The 25,316-nt window shown below is 40.5% G+C and overlaps 1 protein-coding gene across 2 annotated transcripts in view; it reads left to right on the forward strand.

The window, feature by feature from the left end:
* Window positions 1-25,316, forward strand: part of GRSF1 (G-rich RNA sequence binding factor 1) — a gene marked incomplete in the record, with an annotated part of 1,027,193 nt that overhangs the window by 12,865 nt on the left and 989,012 nt on the right.

Consider the following 25,316-nt stretch of genomic DNA (forward strand, 5'->3'; position numbering starts at 1 on the left):
TTGCTGACGTTCAGCATACCTTAAAGCAACTGTAGGCTTTAGTAGACTGGCTGGACATTGGGCTTCCACAGCAGGGAATCACATACGTAATGAATACTGCAGCGGTGAATATAAGGACATCATTTTTGTTCACCATGCATAAGCAGTCACATGACAACAAGAAAATCCTCTTAAGTGCATGTTTATTGAAATATTCACAGAAGTATGAAAACATGTTTAATAATATATTTAGCCGTACAAATAATACTGGATACCTCTCAAGGTGTGCAATTTACATTGCACATATTTCTTCACAGGTTTCATCTGTTTGTAAAGTTTGTCATTATTTTGTCTAATGTTTGTAAGTCACTTGGTTTCTGAAGTATTAAGTACTATAGAAATACTGCTAATTTTCATAATTGGCAACAACTAGCGTTATTTCCAGTATAGTATGATATAAACCAGCATTTTCAGTGAATTGTTATGTTTCCCATATTATTGTTGTTGCACACCATCTACCTAAATAAAATGTAGGTCTTCTCAGTTATGAAAATATGAACATAAATATGAATAAGAAGTGGCAAAAAAGATTAATTTCTCCATTGCAGGACTTCTTGATCTGAAGCTTGCACTTAGGAGTAGGTAGTTTGTCTTAAGATATATTTAAAAATTTATTTGGGTGGAAGGGATCCCTATTTCAGTTTTATTTTGAAGGCGATCACTTTATGGGCAGACAGCAATGATGGAGGTACACAAGGGATGGTGGAAGAAGCCTCTGTATTAGTAAGGACAAGATCCAAGATGTTGTTCTCCCTAGTGAGCTTTCTTGACTAATTGTTCCAGGGCATTTGTTTTGACAAGTCCAAGAATCTGTGTGTGTGTGCGCAATAGTGGTGGTGTGTGTCTTCCCAGTCTTTAGTTGGATAGTTTATATCCGCTAGGGAAATGGTATTGGGTTTAATACCGAGTGACTCTAGGTCCTGTAGATAAGCATTGTAGATTTTTTTTGTTACAGAGGATGTTTTTATAGCTAGATTAATACATGTTTAGGACCTTTCTGTGATTATTTGGACATAAAGAAACTCTAGTGCATTAAGCAGCTTTACTTCCACCTTTTTTCCCCCTTCCTGCCCAGTAGGTGGTCTAAATGTTTAGAAGGCATCATAGCCCTGCACAGCCAGAGTGCTCTTCGCTATTTTAAACCATGTTTCAGTCACTACACAGAATTCAGTGTTTTTCAAGGTAAGAAGAGCTTGTAGGGAGCGGAGTTATTTGTTTAGGCTCTTGGCATTGATTAGTAACACCTTCATATTTCCCTTTGCTTTTAATTAATCTCTGGAGAGGTTTGTTCCTCAATGTGTCAATCTGTGTGCTGTAACATGTGATTAGTGGTAAACTGACTTGCAGCACTGTTGTTTCACAAGCGTATTACTACTTGCCTTTCTTGTAAAAGTTGCATTTTGTTTTTGCCCTGCAAAATACTTTACATGAACATTTGTCTGGTTTTATATGATATGTATGTAGATTTATTGATGAGATAGTTTCACTTTGCCATCTGTCTCCAAAATCTATACTTCTGTTCTCCTACTCTCCCTCAAATATTTTTTTTCTCTGTTCTTTCTTCAGTAATATCCTTCTGGTCTCAAAACAATGTACTTTGGTTGCCAAGTGAGCCTTGCAACCTCTTGAGAAACTATAAGGTGTATTGCTGGCCCCCATCTTCCAGACGTGGAACATCTGAACAAGTAGCAAACTGCCCCCACTTGGAACTTATGTAGGACCATCAACTTATTTTATGTATTGCCTAACTAGGGCATCCTCTTTGCTGCTGTGATGTTTGTCTACTTGGAAAGCCTTGGGTGTTTGTGTCAAGTAGTAACCCAATACCTCCCCAAAAGTATTTCTCACTTTAAATAGATACAAGTTTTGCCCCAGCAAAACCAAACTACTTCCCTGTAGTACGGTAATGCTTTTTAAAATTGTATTTTGCTATTTTTTTTTTTTTTTTAGCTGCTACCATTTCCCTGATTCACAAACCATAGTGATTTGTGTTTGGAAGATCCTGCTCAAGACTCGTGTTTGGCCTCACTTACTCAAGCTCACTCCAGTTTCCTACCCTATCCCCAGTTTCCACCCTCCTCACTGCATCTATATTTAAAGAGCAGAATCTATCCCCCCCACTTCACCAATCAACTCTCAGCTGACTTAAGCATCCCCTCCAACCCCAACTGCTATCTCCAGCCCACCGATAACAGCAATCCTCCTGCAGTCACCACCCTCACATTCCCTCCTTAATAAAATACATCTAGTTGCAGCCCAACCATTCAACAAAGCTTCACAATAAAAGCCTGTGTCCTGATTTTCCTCCTCCTCTTCCTTGCTGTCAGCCACACCCTATTACAAAAACATTAACTGCAGTCAGTATTAAAGAGGGGAGTAATGTTGAAAATATGAATCTAAGTGGAAATGACTGTTGGTTTAATGTACAGAATACATCTAAATACCATGTTTAATGTTATAGGACAGTTATGTTATATAATATGAAAATGACTTTTGGCTCATTATGGATTCATAATTATTTTTTTTAAATTATTTAATGCAAGTTGGTGTTTTGTAATAAAAACTGCCCTTTAATGTGAAATGAACTTTGCTAGTTAAAATGTGGAAAACCACACAGTGGCACTTAGAGAATTTTTTTGAATGTAACCATCATGATAAATTATCAGTGATAAAACAACAAATATACAAAACTTGTGACATCTAGGCCTTCAAAATGGCTGTGCACTGGTCAACAAGACCATCAGAGGTCTCCTGTTGTGAAAAAAATAAACTCTGGAAGGCAGCAAGGAAAAAAAATGTGGGTTAAATTCAGTTGCCAGTACAGCATGCTGTGCCTGGATGTTATCGTCTAAGAAATCTGGAGAAAGTAAAAGAAAATAAAGAGCCTCACAGCTGTTCAGCAAAAACAGATAAGGTTTTACCCTCCGTAAAGGAGATGGCTTCCAATAATTTAGAGGAAGCAAATACTTTCACTTAATTCAATTGCATTTAAAGCTGCTTAGACAATGGAAAAATGCCTACAGTCAGTGACAGAAGTGCTGGAAAGAACAGAACCTTAGATGCTCAAAAGAGCTGATAAAAGTGTGGAAATTAGGGGCTGAAATGAAGGAAAGCCTGAATATATGGCTTCTCAAGAACTGTTTCAACAAATAGTAGTGCTAGTTTAAAGCACCCACAGAAAACCTGATATTTTCTGCTGTACCAGAGCAACTGAAAGAAACAGATTGGATTCATTTTTTGAAAACGCAAGCAACTGGGCTGGCATTCCTTAACCGGATCTGTTACTAGAAAGGGCACGTATAATGTCTGTGCTCCAGATTTGGCCATGAGAAAGAAGCCAAGACCTGTAGTAGTGAAGATGCAGTCAGGTGAGCTGCTCCTCATAAAATTTGGCAGAAGGATAAAGTATTATTTGTTTACAAAAGGTTACAGTAACAGTTTTTGTGTCTTTCGGCTTTTCCCAGTTAGGGGTCGCCACAGCGGAACTCCGGTCCGCTAATGATTGGTAGTTGATTTTTACTTGCTGAGTTACCAGCCCTGACGCACAACCTTCAACGAAGGTACGCCCATTCACGCATGTCTCCACGCAGAAGACGCTCTAGTTGTGAATCGAACTGGACAGCGTCTTACTGTGAGGTGACAACGCTACCGCAGCACCACGGTTACAGTAACGGTATGGAGTACAAATCTAATTATCAACTGGAGACACAGGTGTTCATGGAAAATGATTATTCACTGTAAATATGTACACCAGGAAGAAAAGTGACTTTCTCATTGCATTCGGGTTGCGTCAGGAGTCAGGGTTGAGATTCATGTTGTTATATCGAGCACTTTTCAGAGTATTTTTTTTCCGAAACAGCAAAGACATTCTTAGATGCAGAACAAATAAAGGAGGAAAAAGTTTATTCAGCAAAATGTGGGCCAGCAAGTTGAAAGGGTTTCAGCTTCTCTGCAACAGGAAAAGAAAGCACAGGCTCTTACGAGAGAAACGAGGAGTACATTGGATTTCAACCAGAGACCGGTGTTGTGTGAGAAGATGAAAAAGAGGAACAGCAAGAATTTGAAAGTATAAAACAAATAAGTAAACTGATATTTCTATGAGTTTATTTTATTTATTTATTTATTTTACATTTGTTAACCGGGAGAGTCCCACTGGATACATGTCCATTTTTAGCGGAGGCAAGTGGAGAAAAGTTCCACATGTACATAAAAGATGACGATCAATATTCATGGTTACATTGAAAAAAATGTACAATTTTAAAAATTTCAAAAGGAGATGTGTGTGTGTGTGTGTGTGTGTGTGTCTCTCTCTCTCTCTCTATATATATATATATATATATATATATATATATATATATATATATATATATATATATATATAGTTACATTGAAGTTTAAGATCATTGTAGGTTTATAGTATGAGATATGTACAGCAATCATTGCAAAGCATTTGAGTGTATAGAATGGCATGATACCTAGATTGATGTCATGAGTGACTACCAGGAGAAGAAATGTGGCAAGTTAAGAGGGGAGTTGTTGGAAATTAGATGTAGAAGGGTTTAAAGCATTTCTGTAGAAAGGCTAGGATAATATGCAAAAGAAGAGTTAAAGACAAGGCATTTGAATGATTAGGATCGGGAGTTAGAAGCAAAGCAATATAAAGTTGAGCATAGGAAGTTAGGTTAGGTTTAGTGAATGTTGTTCTAAAGGTTATTGAGAAGTACATATAATTAGGGTGGGTTTAGATTTAGAAGGTTTATTCCTAATTGCATCATTTACCTTCTAGAGTTGCATGTATCTCGAGTTAGCCTGTGTCTAGACATGGACATAGCCAATGCTTGTTTAGGTGACTCTTTAGGGATGTTTTGAATTGGGGTAAGGAGGTTATAGTGGTAAGATCTGGTGGGAGTGCGTTCCATTTCTTTCCAGCTGAGTTGGAGAGTAGTGATTCTCCAGCTGAGTTGTTGGCTTTGGCAGATTGAACTTGCATTTTGTTAGATGAGCGGAGGGATGGTAGGTTGCAGCAGGGGGTAATAATATTTGTCAGAATGGGTGTACTGTTAGGTTGGTAGAGGATTTTATGAATAACTATGAGTTGGTTGTACTGGAGTTGATTGGGTAGCTCTATCCAGTCTTATGTCTGAAGATTTTGAAAGTGATGGGTTTTGTAGGCTGTGCCTGTGGCGAATCTAGCTATATTGTTGTAGCAGCTAGCTAATTTGTTTAGGTTAGCTTTCCATAGGTTTAGGAAAATGGGTGAGGCATAGAGAAGGGTTGAGAGAAGGTGTGTTCTAGCCATGGCTGCTCTGGCCGGTGGGGTTAGGAGTGGTTTAATCCTATATAAGGAGTCTATTTTTTTTTTGTTAACTGTTTTAATGGTTTTGTCGATTTATGAGTTTCAAATGTAAGGTTGTTATTATCTATTGTTACACCAAGAAGTTTTGTGGATGGCTCTGGAGAGATTATAGTGCCATCATTGGATGAGATTGTAATATTTGGTGATTTTATGGGTAGGGGAGAGAACTAGTAGTTTGGTTTTGTTCTTCAATAGAAGACTGCGATTATTGAACCAGTCCTCTACTTTGTTGAAGGTGCTCTGGGATAGGGATTGTAGGTCTGAGGGGGTGGTGGCAGAACAGATAAGGGTAGAGTCATCTGCATACTGAATATAGGTTGCTTCTGGGATTACTTTGGGTAGGTCATGGATGGATGAATATTGAGAAAAGGAAGGGGCCTAATATGGACCCCTGGGGGACATCAAGGATGATTGGTAGTATGGGGGATAGATTGTCTTTCCATAATACTGCTTGTTGTCTGCCCTGCAAGTAAGATTGGAACCAGCTGATTACTAGGTTGTTTAGGCTGAAGGATTTGAGTATGCCTAGTAGTAGGTGGTGATTCACCATATCAAATGCTTTGGATAGGTCAAGAAAGAGGGCAGAGGAGAGTATGTTGTGATTACAGTTCCGATTTATTGTCTGAGAGAAGGAGAGAATTGCTGTTGTGGTACTATGGACAGGTCTGAATCCATGCTGGGATGGGGCTAGGAGATTATGTATCCATTATTTTGGCTAAGGGAGAGAGGATGACTACCGGTCTGTAGTTTGTGAGTTCTGTGGAGTTGCCCCCTTTGTGAAGTGGAATAATGTGGGAGATTTTCCAGATGGAGGGGGACATAAGATTCGTGGGCAATACAATTGATTAAGATTGAGCTAGGGTATGCTATTTAATTTGTGGCCTTTTGTAGAAATTCAGCAGGGAGAAAGTCTGCTGCTAGAGTGGTGGGTTTGAGTTTCTTAAGTAGGGATTTAATATAGTCTGTGTGGACTGGATCATATTTTAATGGGGGTTGATTATCAAGTGGGGTTGAAGTGGTGTTTGCAGAGTTGGGAGGTAGGTTATTAGCTAGGGATTGAACTTTTTCTGTAAAGAAAGTATTTAAGGCCTCTGCTACACCTTTAGGGGGTAGATGCAATGTAGATGAAGGGTGGGGGTAGTGGATTTACCTGAGTGGAGCAGTTTATTGAGGCCTGACCAGAATTTTTTTGGGCTGATTGTGGTGTTTTTTCTGTAAGCTGAAATAGTAGGTTTGTTTATCTAGCGCAGTGGATTTTTTAGCTTTGTTTCTCAATTGTTTGTATCTAATGTGGTCCTGACTGGATTTGGTCGATCTCCAGGAGGTCCATGCTGCGTCCCTAGCAGTTAGCTTTTGTTTAGTACCTTTGGTTATCCATGGAGCTATTTTGCTTTCGGTTCTGATATTTCTTTTGGGAGCATGCCTGTCTAAGATGGCTAGGAACTTCGTATTAAAGTGTGAGACTGCTTCATCTAGGGCAAGTAGCTTTAGGTTGGACCAATTGCATGATTTAAGTTTGGTTTGGAAATTGGTGAGGTTAAAGATTTTTGTGTTTCTAATGGTTTTAAGGGTGATTTGCTGAGGCATGTCATTCCTTTTTCTTATTATATATGTCAGGAAGTGGTCGCTCATGTTCTCTGGTAGGGTGCCTGATATAATAGGTTTGTTGTTTATAAGTATCCAATCTAGGGTGCTTTCTTTATTGTTGAGGTTTTGGGGTAGTTCTTTATTGTTGGGTTTATTAATTCTGGTGGGGGAAATTTATAATTTGGGAGAAGCCATTTAAGTTAATGTGGGTGGTCGGGGAGTTTGAACTTGTTTTCCAATCGATATTGAAGTTTCCTAGAATAATAGTTTCTTGGGGGTGTGTAGCAGATAGCCATTGGAGGGTACTTTCTAAGGTCACTATTGTCACCTGGGGGAATGTAGATGCATGCTATGTTGAGAGCTTTGTGTTTGTTAAGCTGGACTTATAAGTGTTTCTGAGGTGCTAGTTATTAGGCTTTGTGGGATGGTGATGGTGGATACCTGTAGAGTTGAGTTCTACATGATGGCTACTCCACCACCTTTCCTACCTTGCCGGTCAAGTCTTAAAATATTGTAGCTGGGGGGTATTATCTCATTATCAGGGATGGTGGGTTTGAGCCAGGTTTCAGTAAGACAAAATAGGTCAGGGGAGTGCATGTCCATAAGGGCATGTATATAGTGAATTGTATTATTCATGCTTCTGATGTTTAGGTGACAGGCTAGTAGTGACTTAAGGGCATTGTATGTGCTCCGTAGATTGGAGATGGTGATATTTGTGGCGCTAGTGGTTTCTGGTAGGGTTCGGCCTGGGTTTAGGTGGATATTCCCATCTGCTATGAGGGTTGGTTTAGACTTCCTTACTAGTTTATGGATTTTTAGTTGGAGCTGGTCATAGTATTTAGTCCTAGGTTGTATGTAGGTAGCTCGAAGGGAATGAAGAGGTGTTGGGGTAGTTCAATTAGAGAACAGGTAGGGTTGAAATGGTGTGGGATAGTGGGGGGGTGTAAGCTAGCAGTGGTACTGGATGTGGGATATTGAGAGTTAGGTAGGTAGTAGTGTTCATAGGAGGTTAGGAGATGAAAAAAAAAAATTACAAGTGGTGGTATGAGGTACCAGATTGGTCTAGGTTTTGGAGATATGATGTGAGTTAGTGGGGCACGTACTGTTGGTATTTGGGAGTGTGGGTGGGAGGATGCAATTGAGTGAGGTATGGTGGAGTGTGGGTGGGAGGATGCAAGAGTGAGGTATGGTGGAGTGGTGGGTGGTGAGTGTGGGGTTGGGTGTAAAGTTAGAGTGTGTTAGGTTGGTTGGCTGTGATGTTTGGGGGTGGGGATAAGGGGGGTGTGGTTTGGTAAGTATAAATGTAGGGGTACTGGGGGTGGGTGAGAATTTGGGGCATGGTAGGGGAGTGGAGTGAACCCGCAGGGCGAACGGAGCGGGTTGAGCCAAGGTAGGTGAGTTTCAGGACAGGTCAGGATGGGAGCAATCGGCTGTGTAGATGGTTGGGCATGTAGGCCACAGTACACAGAGGGAGAATATAGGCTAAGAGGACTAGAGGTGGGGAGGCAGTTGGGTAGTGGGGGCGAGGGGTAGTAGATAGAGTCCAATCCACTGGATGGACGATTAGGAGCTGATAATAGGTGGATTCAGGCCGCCATCTAGTGGCCAAACCTTTTAACTACAGCAATGTTCCTTACAGAGCCCGAGGCTGGGGAGCCTATAAACGTTAGACTTAGCGTGGACTTGGGAAGGGTATAAAGAGCTAAGTAAATGGGTATAGAGAGAGGGAATGGTGGCTGCTGCAGAGTCCGAATTACAGTGAGTTCTATCCACCTAGCCGGGTTGTGGGAATAACGTTTAGGTTTAGCACAACTCAAGAGTATACAGACATACTTTGTAATTGTTTCCCTTGAAGCAGTAGAAGTTATTCCTTCAGGGATAGGTTGTTCAGGACCTTGGCAGAATAAAGTTGGTTTCTTCACTACTTCCAGCAGGTTAAAAGTAGTGTGTACGTAGGGCAGGGCAGCTAGAGAGAATGTCAAGAGGAGAGGCATTTTGGGTATGAAGACTGTGCCTCAGCAAGAAAGGAAAAAGACTGGACATTTGTGAATTATTTCAAACTGGTTGTGGACTGTAAAATATAGTTTTTCACTTTGTTATTTATGTTTAGAAGGATAATAAAGGAAATTAAGACACTTTATCAGTAAAAAAGTTCCATTTTATCTTTGTGTATAAACTGCAAGTCATTTTTTTTCCTGTCAGTAATATAGGTATAACATTTTCTTGAAGTCAGCTGCATTGTAAAGTAGTTAAATGCAGTATGCACATGTTTTCCAAATGCTAGGATGGGGAGTCTTACTAGTGACAGCTAAGAGCAGTCACTCTTTCTTTTTTTTTTTTTAAATCTGCCAGCAGAGCTCCGGAAAATAAAGTATGACCCTAGCCCCAAGTAGCATCTTGCCATCACCCAGAATGATACCACAGTACAAGGACAAAATGATTGACTTCAACAATTGGCTAAGCTTCTGGTGTCATTTTAAGGGGATCCAGTATCTGTCTGCCTGGGATGACATGATTGACAAACCATGATGCTTTGCCAGAGATGGCCTGCACCTGTCGCCCTTGGAATTCCGGATACTGGCTAAGGCTCTTGCCCCCACTTTAGTGCCTTTTTTAGGCAAGATTCAAATGTTAAATTCACCACCGTAACAAGTACAAGCAAGCAAAATCTGAGGGTAATGCTACTTAATGCTAGAAGTCTCAAAATGCACTCACTTGAGGCACTCCTTAAAATGGAGAACATCGACATCTGGGAAGTGACAGAGACCTGGTTCAAGGCTCCAGAGAGCACCCCTGCATTACCAGACTGTAATTCATACCACACCTTTCGGCCACCTAACCTGGGCCGAAGCACTAAAGGCAGAGGCGTGTCCATATTCATTAAGGATATCCACACCTCCAGGCTAGTTGCTCAGCATAATGCATCTGAGATTATCCAAGTGCAACTAACTCTGGGCAAGACCGCAATGCAAATTGTAGTTTGCTACAGATCCCCCACCATGCGCCAGGATTCCCACTCCTCATTTTTTGATACACTGGAAAATATTAGGGTACAACCTAACACCCTAATAATGGGCGATTTCAACTACCCCACCATTAACTGGGAAAACTACTCGTGTATCAATTCATCTTCTTTGAAGCGGTCACTAATGCCGTAGATGAGGGTAAGGTGGTTCACACAGCCTATCTAGATCTCGCCAAGGCTTTCAACACCATCCCCCACTCTGGAATTATAGACAAACTCACTAAAGTAGGCATAAATCCCTATGTCACAAGATGGGTTGCTAACTGGTTCACTGACAAAAACCCACTCTGTGAAAGTAGCAGACTCTAAATCCAACTTCTGACCAGTGACAAGTAGAGTACCACAGGGTTTAGTCCTAGGTCCTGTCCTGTTAGAAGGTATTTGGCTAACAAAGTTTGCAGATGACTGCAAATTAGGAGCCATAATCAAAACTCCTAACAATGTGGATATCCTACAAAAGGGCCTCATTGAGACAGATGCCTGGTGTCAAAACCATGGCCTCAAGCTCAGTGCCAAAAAGTGCATTGTCATCCCTTTTGGTAAAAACTGTGTACCCATGAACTACCACATAGGTGGTAGTCTACTTAACACCGAAAGTGTGATAAGAGACCTTGGGACACAGGTGGACAGTAGTCTCTCCTTTGATAATCACATCGCCACAGTAGTCAGGAAATCCTTCTACATGGCACACCTCATCACAAAAGGTTTCTCATCCAGGAAAAAAGAGGTTATTGTTTCCCTCCTACTCATCACTCATTAGACCCATTATAGAGTACAACGCCCCTTTTGGTATGTACCTCCCAAGACATCTGCAACTACTGGAAAGGCCACAGAAATACCTCAGAGGATTACTGGCCTCAAACAGATGCCCTACGCAGACAGTCTCAAAAAACTTCAGCTTTACTCTGTCGCATATCACCTACTCAGAGGCGATCTCTGCCAAACATACAAAGCTATGTAAAACCCACAGCTGTTGGACATGCTCCACGGAAAGAAATCCCAATCCCTCCCAGGTACACGCTCTAGGGACATAAACCTTGTCACCACAATAAACCCAGGACATGCTGGAGGGATAGATTCCTGTCCCAGAGACTTCCCATATTCTGGAACAAACTACCTATCTATATCGAACAAAGCTCCTCATTAGCACTCTTCAAGAAAAATCTTGATGATTGGATGGGAGATAGGAAATTCACCCTGGGGATCACTTCTGTGGCTCTGCTTGACAGGGGTACAGGAAAATTAATTTTCTTGGGTGGCAAAAGCCAGGGTACTGTTTGGCTAGGCTTATATAGGCCCTAGGGCCAATAGCCTAGTACCTACCTATGAACCTATAAGACATAGCTAATAAATCAACAAATGATTGAACCTGCAAGGTATGTGTATGAAAAAATGCTAAAAAAAATGTTACTTGAAGAAGCTCAGTGAAAATAAATGAAGGGTGCTACACTGAAGAGAATACAAGCAGTTGCATTGGGAACTACCACCTCCTTGTGAATTGTAACAAAGTAAAATTGCTTAATTTAATGATAGCCAGGGCACTTTTTTTTTTTTCTTAAGGCTATAATTCAGTTAGAGTACCACAGTTGTTTTTCACCCCTGAGAGAGAAGTTGAGATGAGTCAAGAATATGGATAGTGTGAGAGCAGAAAGGTTTAATCACGCTGACAACACAACCAAACTTTAAAATGGGTGAAGCCTGTGGGTGCAGCTGTCTAACCTGAGCTGTGCTCATATGTTGAGAGGTAATTTTCCATTTTGGAAAATGTATATAGTTGTATATGTTGTGAATTAAAAAGCGTTTGGGTTTAAAAATGAAAATTGTACATATTTTTTAATGTTCTTATTGAAACTAAAAGTCTGGGGAAATGTGACATGGGTGTAAAGAGAGACAGGAAGCTGCACTTTTGTATAAGTTATGCCTACCAGCCACTTATGTATGCATTTAAGTTGCTAGTTGGAGACGTGTGTGTGTGTGTGTGTGTGTGTGTGTGTGTGTGTGTGTGTGTGTGTGTGTGTGTGTGTGTGTGTGTGTCTGTCGTGAATGACACACTAGGTATGAACAAGAAGCAGAGAGTACTGCATTGTATTCAAGAAGTATAGAGTACAAATAGCAATGCTACAGGAAACCCTTAACATGAAAATGAGCATGAGAATTTGGTGTGTGTGTGTGTCAGAATGGGTTATTCAGCACTGTATTAGGGACAAAGGAAAAGAGAGATATTAATACTGATGGCAGGAGGGTTTCCAGTAGTGATAGAGGAGGAGGTGAAAGACTACAGATATTTGTTTTGTGGTGATAAGATGTAATTTTGTAGGAAATCAGAATTTTGATGCGTGTGTAACCATACATGCATTTGGAGTGTTAAAAGAAATTACAAATTTCCATCATGGTGACTGTCACTTATCTGTTTTTGGAGGTTTCTTGGATAAACTGATATTTCCCAACTGCTCCCCTTTCAGTTTTACTTGCCTTGGTCTTGGAAGAGGTGTAGATGTTGGATGTTTTTGATAGTGCATATGTGGTTAATCATAGGCATCATTATCGTTTTGAGCCGACTGAAACTAGGCCCTTCAGATCCTCTCACCAGCAAAGTTCTTGCTTTGGTGGTCTTATGCTTAATAGGGTTGGTTGACCACCAGTCCTGCTATGTACTCCATTTCCAGGGTCAGATGCACAACTTTCCTGGGGCAATCCCATTAACTGAATAAAGGTGTTTTAAAAAGTAATCATTTACGACAGTCACGTGTGTGTACATAATTCCCTTTACCTTTTGTCTAGCCTGGTGATATCACTGCTCCTGTCACAGGCTTGGACTTCAGTTTTCGGGTGGAAATGTGTACTTGCTCTGAATGTGGAGCCCAGACTGTCAACTCTGCTGTGGCTGGATGTATGATGGACAAATTAAACGCCAAACAGATTGGCATCAAGGAAGCCTGTTTTCTTGGACATAGTGTCAGTGTTGGGCTGTTGACCTTGTGCTTCACTTTGAGGTCTTCCCTTTGTTGTACTTATGGGTGCAGAAGACAGTTTCACATGCAAGCTTATCAACAACAGACTTTTTTTTTTTTTTTGTTAAAGCCAATATTATTTGGTTCCAGTGTTGACATGATTTCCTCATCTTCGAATCAACACAATTCCCTAGTCTTTGACAAAACGTTGGTCTTGTATCACTCTAAGGCTATCTTATTGAGTGCTGAATGGTGGAGACTGCCAATGTCTTACTTCTCTTAACAGAATATTATCCATTAGCACTTCTATTGCTGTCTTTTGGCCAGCCAAAGAATTGGCATAGAGTTGTCCTGGTTTTGGTCCTTCCATTTCTATGATAAGGTTTGGTTTCTAATTTGTTACCTAATGTACCTACACGTCAATTAACTAAACCATTGATCCCTGTTTTGTAATGACCACATGGGCTTCATGCTGATTTGATGAATTTATCTTCGTAGGCTCTAAACTGATATTCCTTCCATTTTTCTTTAAGTTTATTCACTTTTGATTAAACACTTTATCTTTACAAATGAGTTGTGTGCTTGTTGGGCTAAAATAGGGCCTGCCATTGCATCCTTAGTCTCCAAGGAATGCTATATATATATATATATATCTCCCAGCCGCAACATACACACCTTCATAGCTTTCTAGCTGGAAGGGTGGAGGGTATCCCTACTTGGAGCCTATGACCTAGCATGTTTTCCATGTATCCAGTATGTCTCTTTCTCTGTCCTGTGAGTATTGGAGATAGGATCTGTGCTGGCATTATTGTTAGGATCTGCCCAGTGTCTTTGTTTTGACATTTTCTTCAGTTTGTCCAAGAACTTTTGTCTCCCTTATTCAATCTGCCATGGAGACAAGCTCCATATGCAAATCTCACCTTAAAAATCCTATTAAAACATGGTAGCATGTTTATACTTCTGAAATGCAGGTTTACTTGTACAGCAGGCCCTGATTGTTTTTCTTGCAGTAGGTCTTTGAATGGGGTGTTCCTTACCATTGTCTTCAGTTCTTGTTAGTAGCGGGCTCCTCTATGCCATTCATCATCTGACTAGCTGTTTATTTATATATTCCATAGGTTCACAGGCAGGCTAACCAGTTTCCATTTTTTGTGCTTGAAATAACTTCTCCCATTTATATATAGATTGGTCTTACCCATCACGTGATTGATAATTGTTTTACCCCAAATGAGAATAACTGGGGTCATGCTGTAGATAATTTGAGGGGACCCATGCACGCGATAAAGCATTTAGCTGTCTGTGTTCATCAGTAATACAGAGGGGAAGTCCTTGTGTAAATTTTTTGTTTGTCATCCGTAGATCAAAGTTGCCCTTGAAAATAGACATTGCAGGGATGAATTTTGTTTTATGTGGATGAGGAGTCTGTGCCACAAATGTGGGTATCCCCTGTGAGATACACCTGTCCCTCCAAACTGTTCTGCTGATGTTGCAGAAAAGGTTTAGATCCGTAGACAAGAGGGTTCACTGTATGCCCGACAGAGCTAATCTCTTAGCAGTCTGTTGGGTACCGAGTATAGCAATAGGGCTTTGAGTTGGTCCATGTAGGGCATCTTGTTTAGTCCTTGTATCCTTTTAGTAAGGTATCTCTGTGGGAGTTCCTTTTGTTGCATGCATCTTGACAGATAAATGCCAAAGTGTGAGAGAAATATGTATTCACATATATAGTAAAACATGTATTCGCATTATGCTTGCTGCATTAGAAGCCTAAAAGGGTTAACACATTTATTCTGCTACAGGCTTGAAAATAATTGCATGTACTTTCTGACTTTGCTTCTTGTCAGCTCAGTGAATGACTTTGTTCATACACTGAGAAACAGATGATTTTGCTAACGTTAGGGAAAGGAACAATACAGCATTCTGAAATGTTACTAGACTCAAGCAAATAACCTTGTTCATACTGCAGCTGTAGATAAGATTATAGGCTGAAATCAGAATATGCTTTATGCTCAAAGCAGGAAAGAATCACTAATTGCAACACTGAAATATGAGTGAATTGTTACAGACGGGCAGTTAGCGAGGCCACGTTGATATCTTAGGAAATTTTCACATGGGAAGTTTATACTTGCTATATCAGCAGAAAAACTTGGTAAACACCTGTCTTAGAACAATGCTAAGAGTTGTATTTTATTACGTCAGCTTAGAGGGCAATGGCTTACAAAACAGTATAATAATGAAGTATTTCCTGTATAATGTCAGACAAACTTCTGAACTGCATTCTTGTCTCCTTGTACAAGAATAAAGGAACCTTAACTGAACCTTGGCTGCATTGATCTTTCCTTTGACAAGTTGGTCCTTCTTTGACCGGAAGCCTCTTGGTTGACCTGGATCAGACAGGCCTGGTGGCTGAAATCCGTACGTAAGAAGTTACCGAAATGGTTCTTCTTATTTGAAAAGACCTCCAACTGAATTGTCGTATAAAAAGAGACCGGCCACTTTCTGATCTGCGGCTGACGAGCAGGTTTCAATCGGACCAGGGTGATCAATTGCTGAGGCTCAATAAGGGGATTCTACTTTTTTCTGTTTTAGATCAGGGACTTGATTGTATTTGTTCAGTCAGGATTTTTTATGTAAATCCAGGGACAGAAAAATTGCTATCTTGTCATAGATCAGGGAAGCAGAATAAGTAGGCAGGTAGTCTGAAGGGACTATAAAATCTTCGTGGTACCACGTTAAAAAACAGGAAGGGTTACGTAACATTCACAAGGTTAGGTCAAAATGGGCAATAAATGTACAAAACAACCCCAAAATCCGCTGTTAACCGAAGACGCAGAATACATGCAGTCACGATGTGCCGATAACGTTAAATATTACACGAAATGGGTTAATAAATATGAATTTGATGGTAAACTAGAAAAATCCTCAGAAAAAGTTGTCAGACAAATAGTAGATCCAGACTGGCACATGATCAGTGGCAACTGGAATCCCTGTGATGCTGCGCTTAAGCCCCTCCCACATAACAGCGCAGAGTTAGACAGAGTGAAGGGTCTAACAGACCGAATTTCTGAAAAATGGAAACCTTGGGCAGACTGGACTTGCATTAATCAGTGCATCCAACAAGAAGGTGAAACTGTTGATAGGTATTATGCCAGATTAATAGAATGTTTTATTAGCCATTGTGGAATGCAGGCTCCTGAAGACCAGACACAAGATTCCCCATATGAGCAGCAGTTAAAGAATGCATTTTTAAAAGGCAGTATTGCACCCATAAGTAGTTTTATTACGAAGCATATGATAGACCATCGTACAAGCAGATTACAGTCACTGCTTGAATATGCTAGGCATGCCAAAAGGCATTTTAATAACAAAAAGAAAAAGAAAGCCCAAGTATTCGCTGTAGATGACAGAGAAGTTTATTTAGTACAGTCCGGAAAGAAGGGCAAGAAGAATGCCCAGGGAAATAAACAATCTGATCAGCGATCAGAGGACTTTGAAGGGAGAAAGAAAAGGGGTGAATGTTTTAAATGCAGTAAAAAGGGACATATGGCAAAGGATTGCAAGAAAAATAAAAAGGCAGCAATGAAGAATAAGAATGAAGAAGGTGAGGATTGTCTATATAGTAGTCGAGAATCACTAGATGGGAATAACGGAGAAAGGACAAATGAGAATGTGATGGAGAGAGCAGAGAATGTCATAGGAGAAATAGAGGAAGTGCAGGAAGCTACCGATAGTAAAGAAAATGAAATATTAGACTTAGCCTTGTTGAGCTTGGAGCTCTATTTGGCAGACACGAAACCAGAAGTTACACTCCTGGTAGAGGGGAGGGAAGTCAAGTTTCTGTGCAATTCAGGGGCATCATGAGCCCTGGTACACCCCTCCAAACTACCAGAGAAGTCAGAGTCACATGATAACATTTTGGTGAAAGCAACTAATGGACAGCTGTATCGGGAGCCTCTCTCCCATAATATTGCAATAACAGATCCTGTTTCAAGATTAACCCAGAAAAGCAAAATTGTTGTTTCTGCAAAATGCCCAGTGAACCTTTTGGGCAGAGATCTTATGCAACTGTTTGGCATAGCAGTAGTTCCAACCATGCAGGGTATGGAAGCACAACGACAAATGAACACTTTTGCAGTGCAATCGGAGGGTAAAACATTTTATTGGTATAGCCAGGACTTGGTTACGACCGGTCCTGGGGCAATAACTGAAGAGTTGGTGAATGTGGCTATCAGTAAATTCCCCTCCCTTTGCATTGATGTACAACACCTGTTGCACTGTAATACACCAGGACCTGACAAAGAATATGAGCAAAAATTGTTTAAAAACTGTGCAAACAGATTAGTATTGCGTAATCTGTATTGGGACATGAAAGGGAACAGTGTAGTTAGCTGTTCATTGCCCCATTAGTTCTTTGCACTTTATAAATCAAATCGATTACCACATGTTAGTTTAAAGACAAAGATGTGAAATGGGCAGACCTAGGAGAAAAAGTCACAAAATGGGAAAAGCAGACGGAATTAGAACTGTCAGAACAAGGAGTACATAGACAGAATTAGAACTGTCAGAACAAGGAGTACATAGACAGAAATTAAATTGGAGCACACAGACACACCCAGCTGTACACTTGCAGTCAAGTGAGGGCAGCTGAGAAACACTCTTATTAGAAGAGGAAGAAAAAGCTTTATTAGACATACCAGAGACCCTCTGGTCAATAGGGAAATCAGATGTAGGACTTATTCGTACAGCAGGACCAGTTACCATCACGCCAAAATCAGCCTTTAAACCACAGAAAAGGCAGTACCCCTTAAGAAAAGATGCAGGTATTAAACCTATCATAGCAGCTTTACTTAAGGAAGGATTACTGGTGGACTCTCCCGATTCACCATGTAACACACCCTTATTTCCAGTTAAGAAAGCAAATGGAGAATGGCGTATGGTCCAGGATTTGCAAGCTGTAAATGATGCAGTAATATCAAGGGCACCTACAGTGCCAGATCCACATACCCTATTAAATGATTTGAAGCCTCAACAAAAATATTTTCCTGTGGGTAGATATTAGCAATACCAATGCACCCTGACAGCCAGTATTGGTTTGCATTTACATTTCAGGGGAAGCGGTATACATATACGCGACTACCACAGGGATATTGTGAAAGTCCAACGATATTCTCACAAGAGATGGCAAGTAACTTGGCGGGGTTTACCCCACCGAAAGGTGGTCAGATTTTACTTTATGTTGATGATATCCTGCTGGCAGCCCCTACCCAGCAAGATTGTAAGGAAGACACTATAACATTATTGAAATTCTTAGCCGTTGAAGGACACAAAGTAAGCAAAAACAAATTGCACCTTTGGAGAAAACAAGTTAAATACCTTGGATATGTAATATCCAAAAAGGGTAGGACATTGGAGGAAGACAGGAAAATAGCAATCTTACAAGCACCAAAACCCACAACCAAGAAGGAAATGATGTCCTTTCTTGGTACGACTAATTTTTGTCGGAGCTGGATCCCAAATTATGCTTTGGAATCTGCACTGTTGAACAACCTGATCTTTCAGAAGCCTATGGCAGCACAAGATTTGATATAATGGACACCAGAAGCAGAATCGGTTTTCTCTAAACTGAAACAATTGATAGCATCCTCATTAGTCTTAGGATTACCAAACTATCATAAACGTTTTTTCCAAACTGTAGATTGTAAGCAAGGTTATACGACGTCAATGTTGACATAACAGCATGGGGACAAGCAACGCCCCATTACTTACTATTCATCGCAACTGGACCCAGTGGCGCGGTCTTTGCCCCACTGTGTACAAGCAGTAGTTGCTGCCACAATGGCAGTGCAGGCTTCGGCCTCAGTAGTATTATCTACTGGTAAACCGATTAATCATGCACAGTTTATTTTAGATTTGTTAAAATCAATTCAGTTACCTCAAAAAGTAGCTATTTGTAAATGCATAGCTCATACCAAGCAACAAGATAGGATTTCAAAAGGTAATGCTAGAGCTGACACAGCTGCAAAGCAAGCGGCCTCAGAAGCATTACTTTTCAATGAGGAATTACAGCCTTCTGAGATTTTAGACTTAGAAATGTTAAAAACAATGCAGACACTTACTACACGAGCTGAGAAACAAAAGTGGGAAAGGCGAGGAGCACTCCTCAAGGAAGGACTGTACATCTCCAAAGAGGGAAAACCAATATTGCCATCTAATTTATTTAAATATGCAGCTTTGTTGAGCCATGGGCAATGCCATGTCTCAACAGGGGGGATGGTACAGTTAGTCAACCAGGTATTCACTACATACGGATTTAAAAATTATACTAAAACATCTTTTTGCAGTTTTCTGTTTCAGTTAAAGAGTTGAATCAACCGTTGGAAGCGACAGTAGTCCCAGAAAACTGAATCTGGGTAAAGACTACAAAACATAAACATTGGAGTTCGCCAAAGTGGGAGGGACCATACCAGGTCCTCTTGTCGACACCCACCGCAGTCAAGATTGATGAAAAATCCTCTTGGATCCATTTGATATACTGTAAACTTTGCAAAAACTTTGAGCTAGATAAAAATCTTGCTGTTCCACAAGAAGACTAAACATGACAAAATCTAGAGCAAACAGGAATGCAGAACAACCCCAGAAGTATTGCATGGTTATCCTGTTGATTGTACTGATGACAATAATCTTTTTGCTGTGGCCTATCCTTTTTTTCGGCTACATCAGCTGAACTGAATAAACGTGATGAGTCACCCATAGACTGGCACCCGAACTTTATCAGGCGATTACACGTGTGTATGCTGAGACTTTTAATGTTTCAAATCGCTGGATTCGTACAGCCATACCAACAGCATACGGGGGGGTTCTTAATGACTGCGGTCCCTCTAGGGGTCAATGAGACCTGGGAAAACTTGGTTTGAGACTGTACATTATAAATGTTATACCAAAGCAAACAAAATGGGTACAGTTTGTAATTCAAATTATGACTCATTTCTTGAGTCCATGCAAAAGACTGTTGGGGATATACATCATAATCCTATTCTTTTTAAGCAACTGTCTATAATAGATGGGAAAATGTTTCATGCAGGGCAGCCATATCTCAGTAAAGTAACTACTAAGGTAGAGGATTGTTATTTTGTGTGTAATAAGAAAGCGTATAAATGGTTACCTGAGAACTGGTCCGGCAGTTGTTTTTTGGGGTACCTGGTTCCGGCCATGCGACACACTGCAGTTTTGCCTCAGGGAAATATTCGAAACACCCGAGATGTAGCCAAGAAACCTGTCAGCCTGAGAATCCAGTGGGACGAATCGAGGTGGGCTGAAGGACCATCATACCATGGGTACCAAGCTGACGCACATGGACTTGAGTGATGCTGTCATATTGTGGGCAGGCATATTACCAGCATATGGAGCGGCAAAATCGATTTGGGAGCTGCAAAAACTGTCCAAACTTCTCGAAGTAATGAGTAATGCAACTTTTTCTGCACTTGAATTGATGACCGATGAACTGAATACTATGAGAACTGCAGTACTGCAAAATCCTATGGCTCTCGACTTCACCCTAGCGGCGAGAGGTGGTGCGCTTTAATCAAAAAATAATGTTGTGCATATATCCCTGATTACCAGCACGAGATTAACAACCGCCTTGAGGTGATACAGCAAGTGTCGACTATGACCAAACCAGGCCCCAACCCACTGACGGACTTTTTCCAGAATCTGTTTGGGGGGTGGGGTACCTTCATAATGAACATATTAATAGCTGTCTGTGTGGGAATACTCCTGTTGGGAGTGTGTGCACATTGTGGCATACCCTGCATGAAAAAACTGATTAAAGAATTGATAGACATGTCAGTATCTGAAACCTTGTATCAAAACACTGAAGTTGATAAATTGTTGGAAAATGAAATGCTTTCAGAAGCTTAAACTATATGACTTGCCTAACCGCAAATCCCACGTGGAAGAGGTTGGGGGAAGAAATTAACTGTTTATGCTTTTGAAGAGAATAAAAGTGTTAATAGGGGGGAAATGTGAGAGAAATATGTATTCACATATGTAGTAAAACATGTATTCATATATGTATTAGCATTATGCTTGCTGCATTAGAAGCCTAAAAGGGTTAACACATTTATTATGCTACAGGATTGAAAATAATTGCATGTAATTTCTGACTTTGCTTCTTGTCAGCTCAGTGAATGACCTTGTTCATACACTGAGAAACAGATGATTTTGCTAACGTTAGGGAAAGGAACAATACAGCATTCTGAAATGTTACTAGACTTACGCAAATAACCTTGTTCATACTGCAGCTGTAGATAAGATTATAGGCTGAAATCCGAATATGCTTTATGCTCAAAGCAGGAAAGAATCACTAATTGCAACACTGAAATATGAGTGAATTGTTACAGACTGGCAGTTAGCGAGGCCACGTTGATATCTTAGGAAATTTTCACATGGGAAGTTTATACTTGCTATATCAGCAGAAAAACTTAGTAAACACCTGTCTTAGAACAATGCTAAGAGTTGTATTTTATTACGTCAGCTTAGAGGGCAATGGCTTACAAAAACCTGTATAATGTTGGACAAACTTCTGAACTGCATTTTTGTCTCCTTGTACAAGAATAAAGGAACCTCTGGGTTGCATTGATCTTTGATTTTTCCTTTGACATAAAAGGGGCATTGTATTCAGTGATTTGGCCTAATGAGGGCCGAGTAAAGGGGGGGCAATGACATCCCTATATCTGGACACAATCCCTTTATTTGTAAGGACTTTCTTACAACTGTAGACACGTGTTGATCAAAAGTTAGGTCACTGTCCAAAAGTTCCCATATCCTGAACAACAGAGTGAACTGTTAGGATTGTATTGTCAATGTGGTAATTCCCTGGGTTACATGACCTCTCAACGAATACAATAATGCATTTTTTGTCATCTAGTTTGTCCATGATTTTGGTGCAGATTATTTGAGACAAACCCTCTTGCAGGATGGCTAAGTCATTTGGGGATTCAGTAACCGCTCCTAGCTTGCAGTTGTCTGCAAGCTTAGTCATCCAGAGCCCTTCGGTATTGGCTTTTACTTCAGAAAAGTAGATGCCAAACAGGAGAGGTCCCTCTGCAGAACCCCGGGGGACTCCATTGGTGACTGGTCTGTTTTTCTCTCTTGGTCTCACTTTTCAGTATAATACTTTACGCCTACAAGACCTTGGAGCCAGATGGGGCGATGTCCATCATTGTTATCCATATGCTTCAAGAGTGATTCTCTCCATTACTGGTTGCTTATATTTGGTTGCTTATATTTCAGCAGTCCTAAGTAGACTAGCCATAATGTGCTGTTCACACCCAGGCTAATAATCAGTTATGTTTTAGTGTATTTGTTCATTGTATTACTATGGCCTTTTCTGGGTCAGCTTTCTGTTTAGTTAACATGGCTCCTATGTCAGGTTGGTCTATACTTTTGCATATGCATTCCAGGCCTAGTCATGTGTCACCAGCACTTGTTGCTGCCTTTATCATATTCATTTCAGTTTTTAAGAATATAAACCTAATTCTTTCATGAGATTGTCTGATAAAACTAACATTTTGGTTTCTAAAGAATATGTACCTAATACTTGCATAGAAGATAGTCTGCTGCACATAGATTCTTTGGCCCATGTTGCCTTGTGGTACATTTCTACCAGATGGTATAAACTTGGGGCACTTTCTTGGACCTCCCCTTCAGTCTATTTCCCTAGTTATCCATTAGTTTATTTTTGTCCCTAGCAATTTCTTTTTTGAGACATCTTGTTCTTGTTCTTCTTCTTTGTATCTCTGTAGCTTAGACTCCCTGCATTGCAGTCAAGACTGTCCTTGGTCTCTCTTAAGAGTAATTCAGGTCATTTATGGCAATTCCTTCTTTCCAAACCACATAGGCTCTATTAAAATGGAAAAGATCAGCGTAACTGAAAAATACTAAAATAAAAAACTTATTTATTAAAGCTTGGAGGTTGTGCTTCTTTTTTATTTTAGCACATATGCCCTATTATCTAGACAGCCTATTAAGGGCATAAGAGCTGGTCACAATTATTTCTGGCTCCCCTGTGTCGGAGCATTTCTCAAAATATTTTTCCTTTTTTTCCACATGCTGTCCAGCAGACACCTCACTTTCTGCCCAAACATTGAGTTACTATGCCTTGCATCCCTTTCATTGCTTTGGAGGAACACAAGTCTCTGCTTTTAGTTATCCTGTATGCCTGTGCATATCCTATGTACTGCTGTCACCTAAACAACATCGGAAACCTGTCTGCTCCCTACTGGTTCCCTTCTGCTTGGACTCGGACATATGCATTTTTGGATTCTTTCCTTCGTAAAACTTTTTCCTGGCTTCAAGACAGTGTACATTTATTGTCTCCCATTTTCCTTTTTATAATTTAGTTTCTGTTTTGGATTATGGCCTGGTTCTTTTGACACAGGGATTTGGTCAGCAAGGAACTCATTAGAAAACTTTATGTTTAACTGTACTTTCTTTCCTTTCATGTTGGATTAAAAAGATTTACCCATTTAGTTGTCATTCATTCACTTTTATCAGATTTCATATTAATTAATGCCTTTTAGTGACTTGCTGCTAGTTGACGATTCTCCTGCACTGTGAAGGTAGTCTGTCACTGGCTTTTCATCTTACTGTACCTGGGGCCTAAGGATAACTACTTTGTGATCATGTAGCTGAGTTGTTGTTTGCGTAATACCTGTCAGTATTTTTCTGTTTTCCCAGAATCTTCTCTTTGGTTTTCAAGAAATTTGTGACTGGTCTTGCACTTAGCCTGTGGTTAACTGAAAGACAATTTCCTTTTATTATGTTGTTGGACAGTTTGACCTAATTCTCAAAATTTGTTTCTATGTTGGCTTCCCAAGACGGGGCGGCCACGGTGGTGCAGTGGTTAGCATTGCCGCCTCACAGCAAGAGGTTCTCCGGTTCGATACTCGGCTGGGGTGCCTTCTGTGCGGAGTCTGCATGTCCTCCCTGTGGTTGCGTGGGTTTCCTCCGGGTGCTTCAGTTTCCTCCCACATCCCAAAGACATGCTGCAGGTGGATTGGACACTCTAAATTGGCCCTAGGTGTGCGTGTGAGTGTGCCTTCTGTGGAAGGTTGGGCGCCGGGCTGGCAACTCGACACCGTAAAACTCCACTGCCATTCAATGTGCGGACAGGTGATCCGCTGTGGCGACCCCTAACCGGGATAAAGCCGAAAGAAGAAGAAGAAGAAGAAGTTGGCTTCCCAAGACATTGTTCATTCTTGAGGCATTCTTATTGTTAACTTTCTACTATACATTCCATGGAGCTCAGTGGCTCACTTCTTTTAGACTGCTTATCATTCTCGTATTAATTTAGAGAATTTAGTTATGCCTAATAGTTTCCATGTTTTATAGGATACACTGCATGCACTTCTGCTAATCATAGTACTGTCACTCTGAGTCTTCGTATTCTGTGTATTTGATCTTGTTCTTTGGCACCGAGGTTTGTAAGTACTTTCCTGTTTTGTTTTCGATAGAGCATGTTAGGTTTGTTACGTGTCTATATTATATAAACAAAGCATTAAAATGTCGTCTTACCTTCGATCGACCCCTATTTTTCGAAACTGCACAACATCGAACCCTCAAATCGTCAATTTCTTTCCAAGGGAAAGAAATCGGTAGCCCAAACGCACTCGCTGCATTAACCCAAACACTATTAAAGTGGGGGGCTTCGGCCCCCACACCCCCCAATGTGGGGGGGCTGTGCCCTTCCACCCCCCCCCCCCAATTAAATATACTAACTCTGAGATCGCACTACAGTCGGGAAAAGGACAGATTTAAAAGAAAGGCCAACCAATTTCTTTCCCTTTGAAAGGAATTGATGAACTTGGCTGTTTGATATTGTGCCACTAAGAGAAATACTGGACGATCAAAGGTGAGTCGGCATTTTAATGCTTTATTTCTCTTACTGTTAATGCCTAATTTATAGTAATATGTTTCAATTCTAACTTGCTAGGTCCCTCTTCATTATTTTAGGTTACTGAAATTGGATCTTACTTTACCTGAGACATGGTCCTCTTGGGGCTTGGCAATTTTCTACCTTTAGCCTGTTTATAAATCTTGCATTGATTAAAGGAAAACAGGTTATTTCTTCTAGTCGCTTCATTATCACTGTAACTGTTGGTATAATGTGGATTAAATCTTGATCTTTGACCGGTTTTACAGTCCTATCCTGTCATGTTTATAAAAAGGTACTGCTATTATTCTTATTTGTTGTGAGACATTCGTAGGTTAGATGTAACCAACCGTGGTCTGTCTTGGAGGCACTGTCTTTGTTAGCTTTTGTCTTGTTTCATGTTTTCTTTCTTTTCTTGGATGCAACTTC

The sequence above is a fragment of the Protopterus annectens genome, chromosome 2.part0 (assembly GCF_019279795.1).
Source record: "Protopterus annectens isolate FY-2018-M chromosome 2.part0, PAN1.0, whole genome shotgun sequence".
NCBI lineage: Eukaryota > Metazoa > Chordata > Ceratodontiformes > Protopteridae > Protopterus > Protopterus annectens.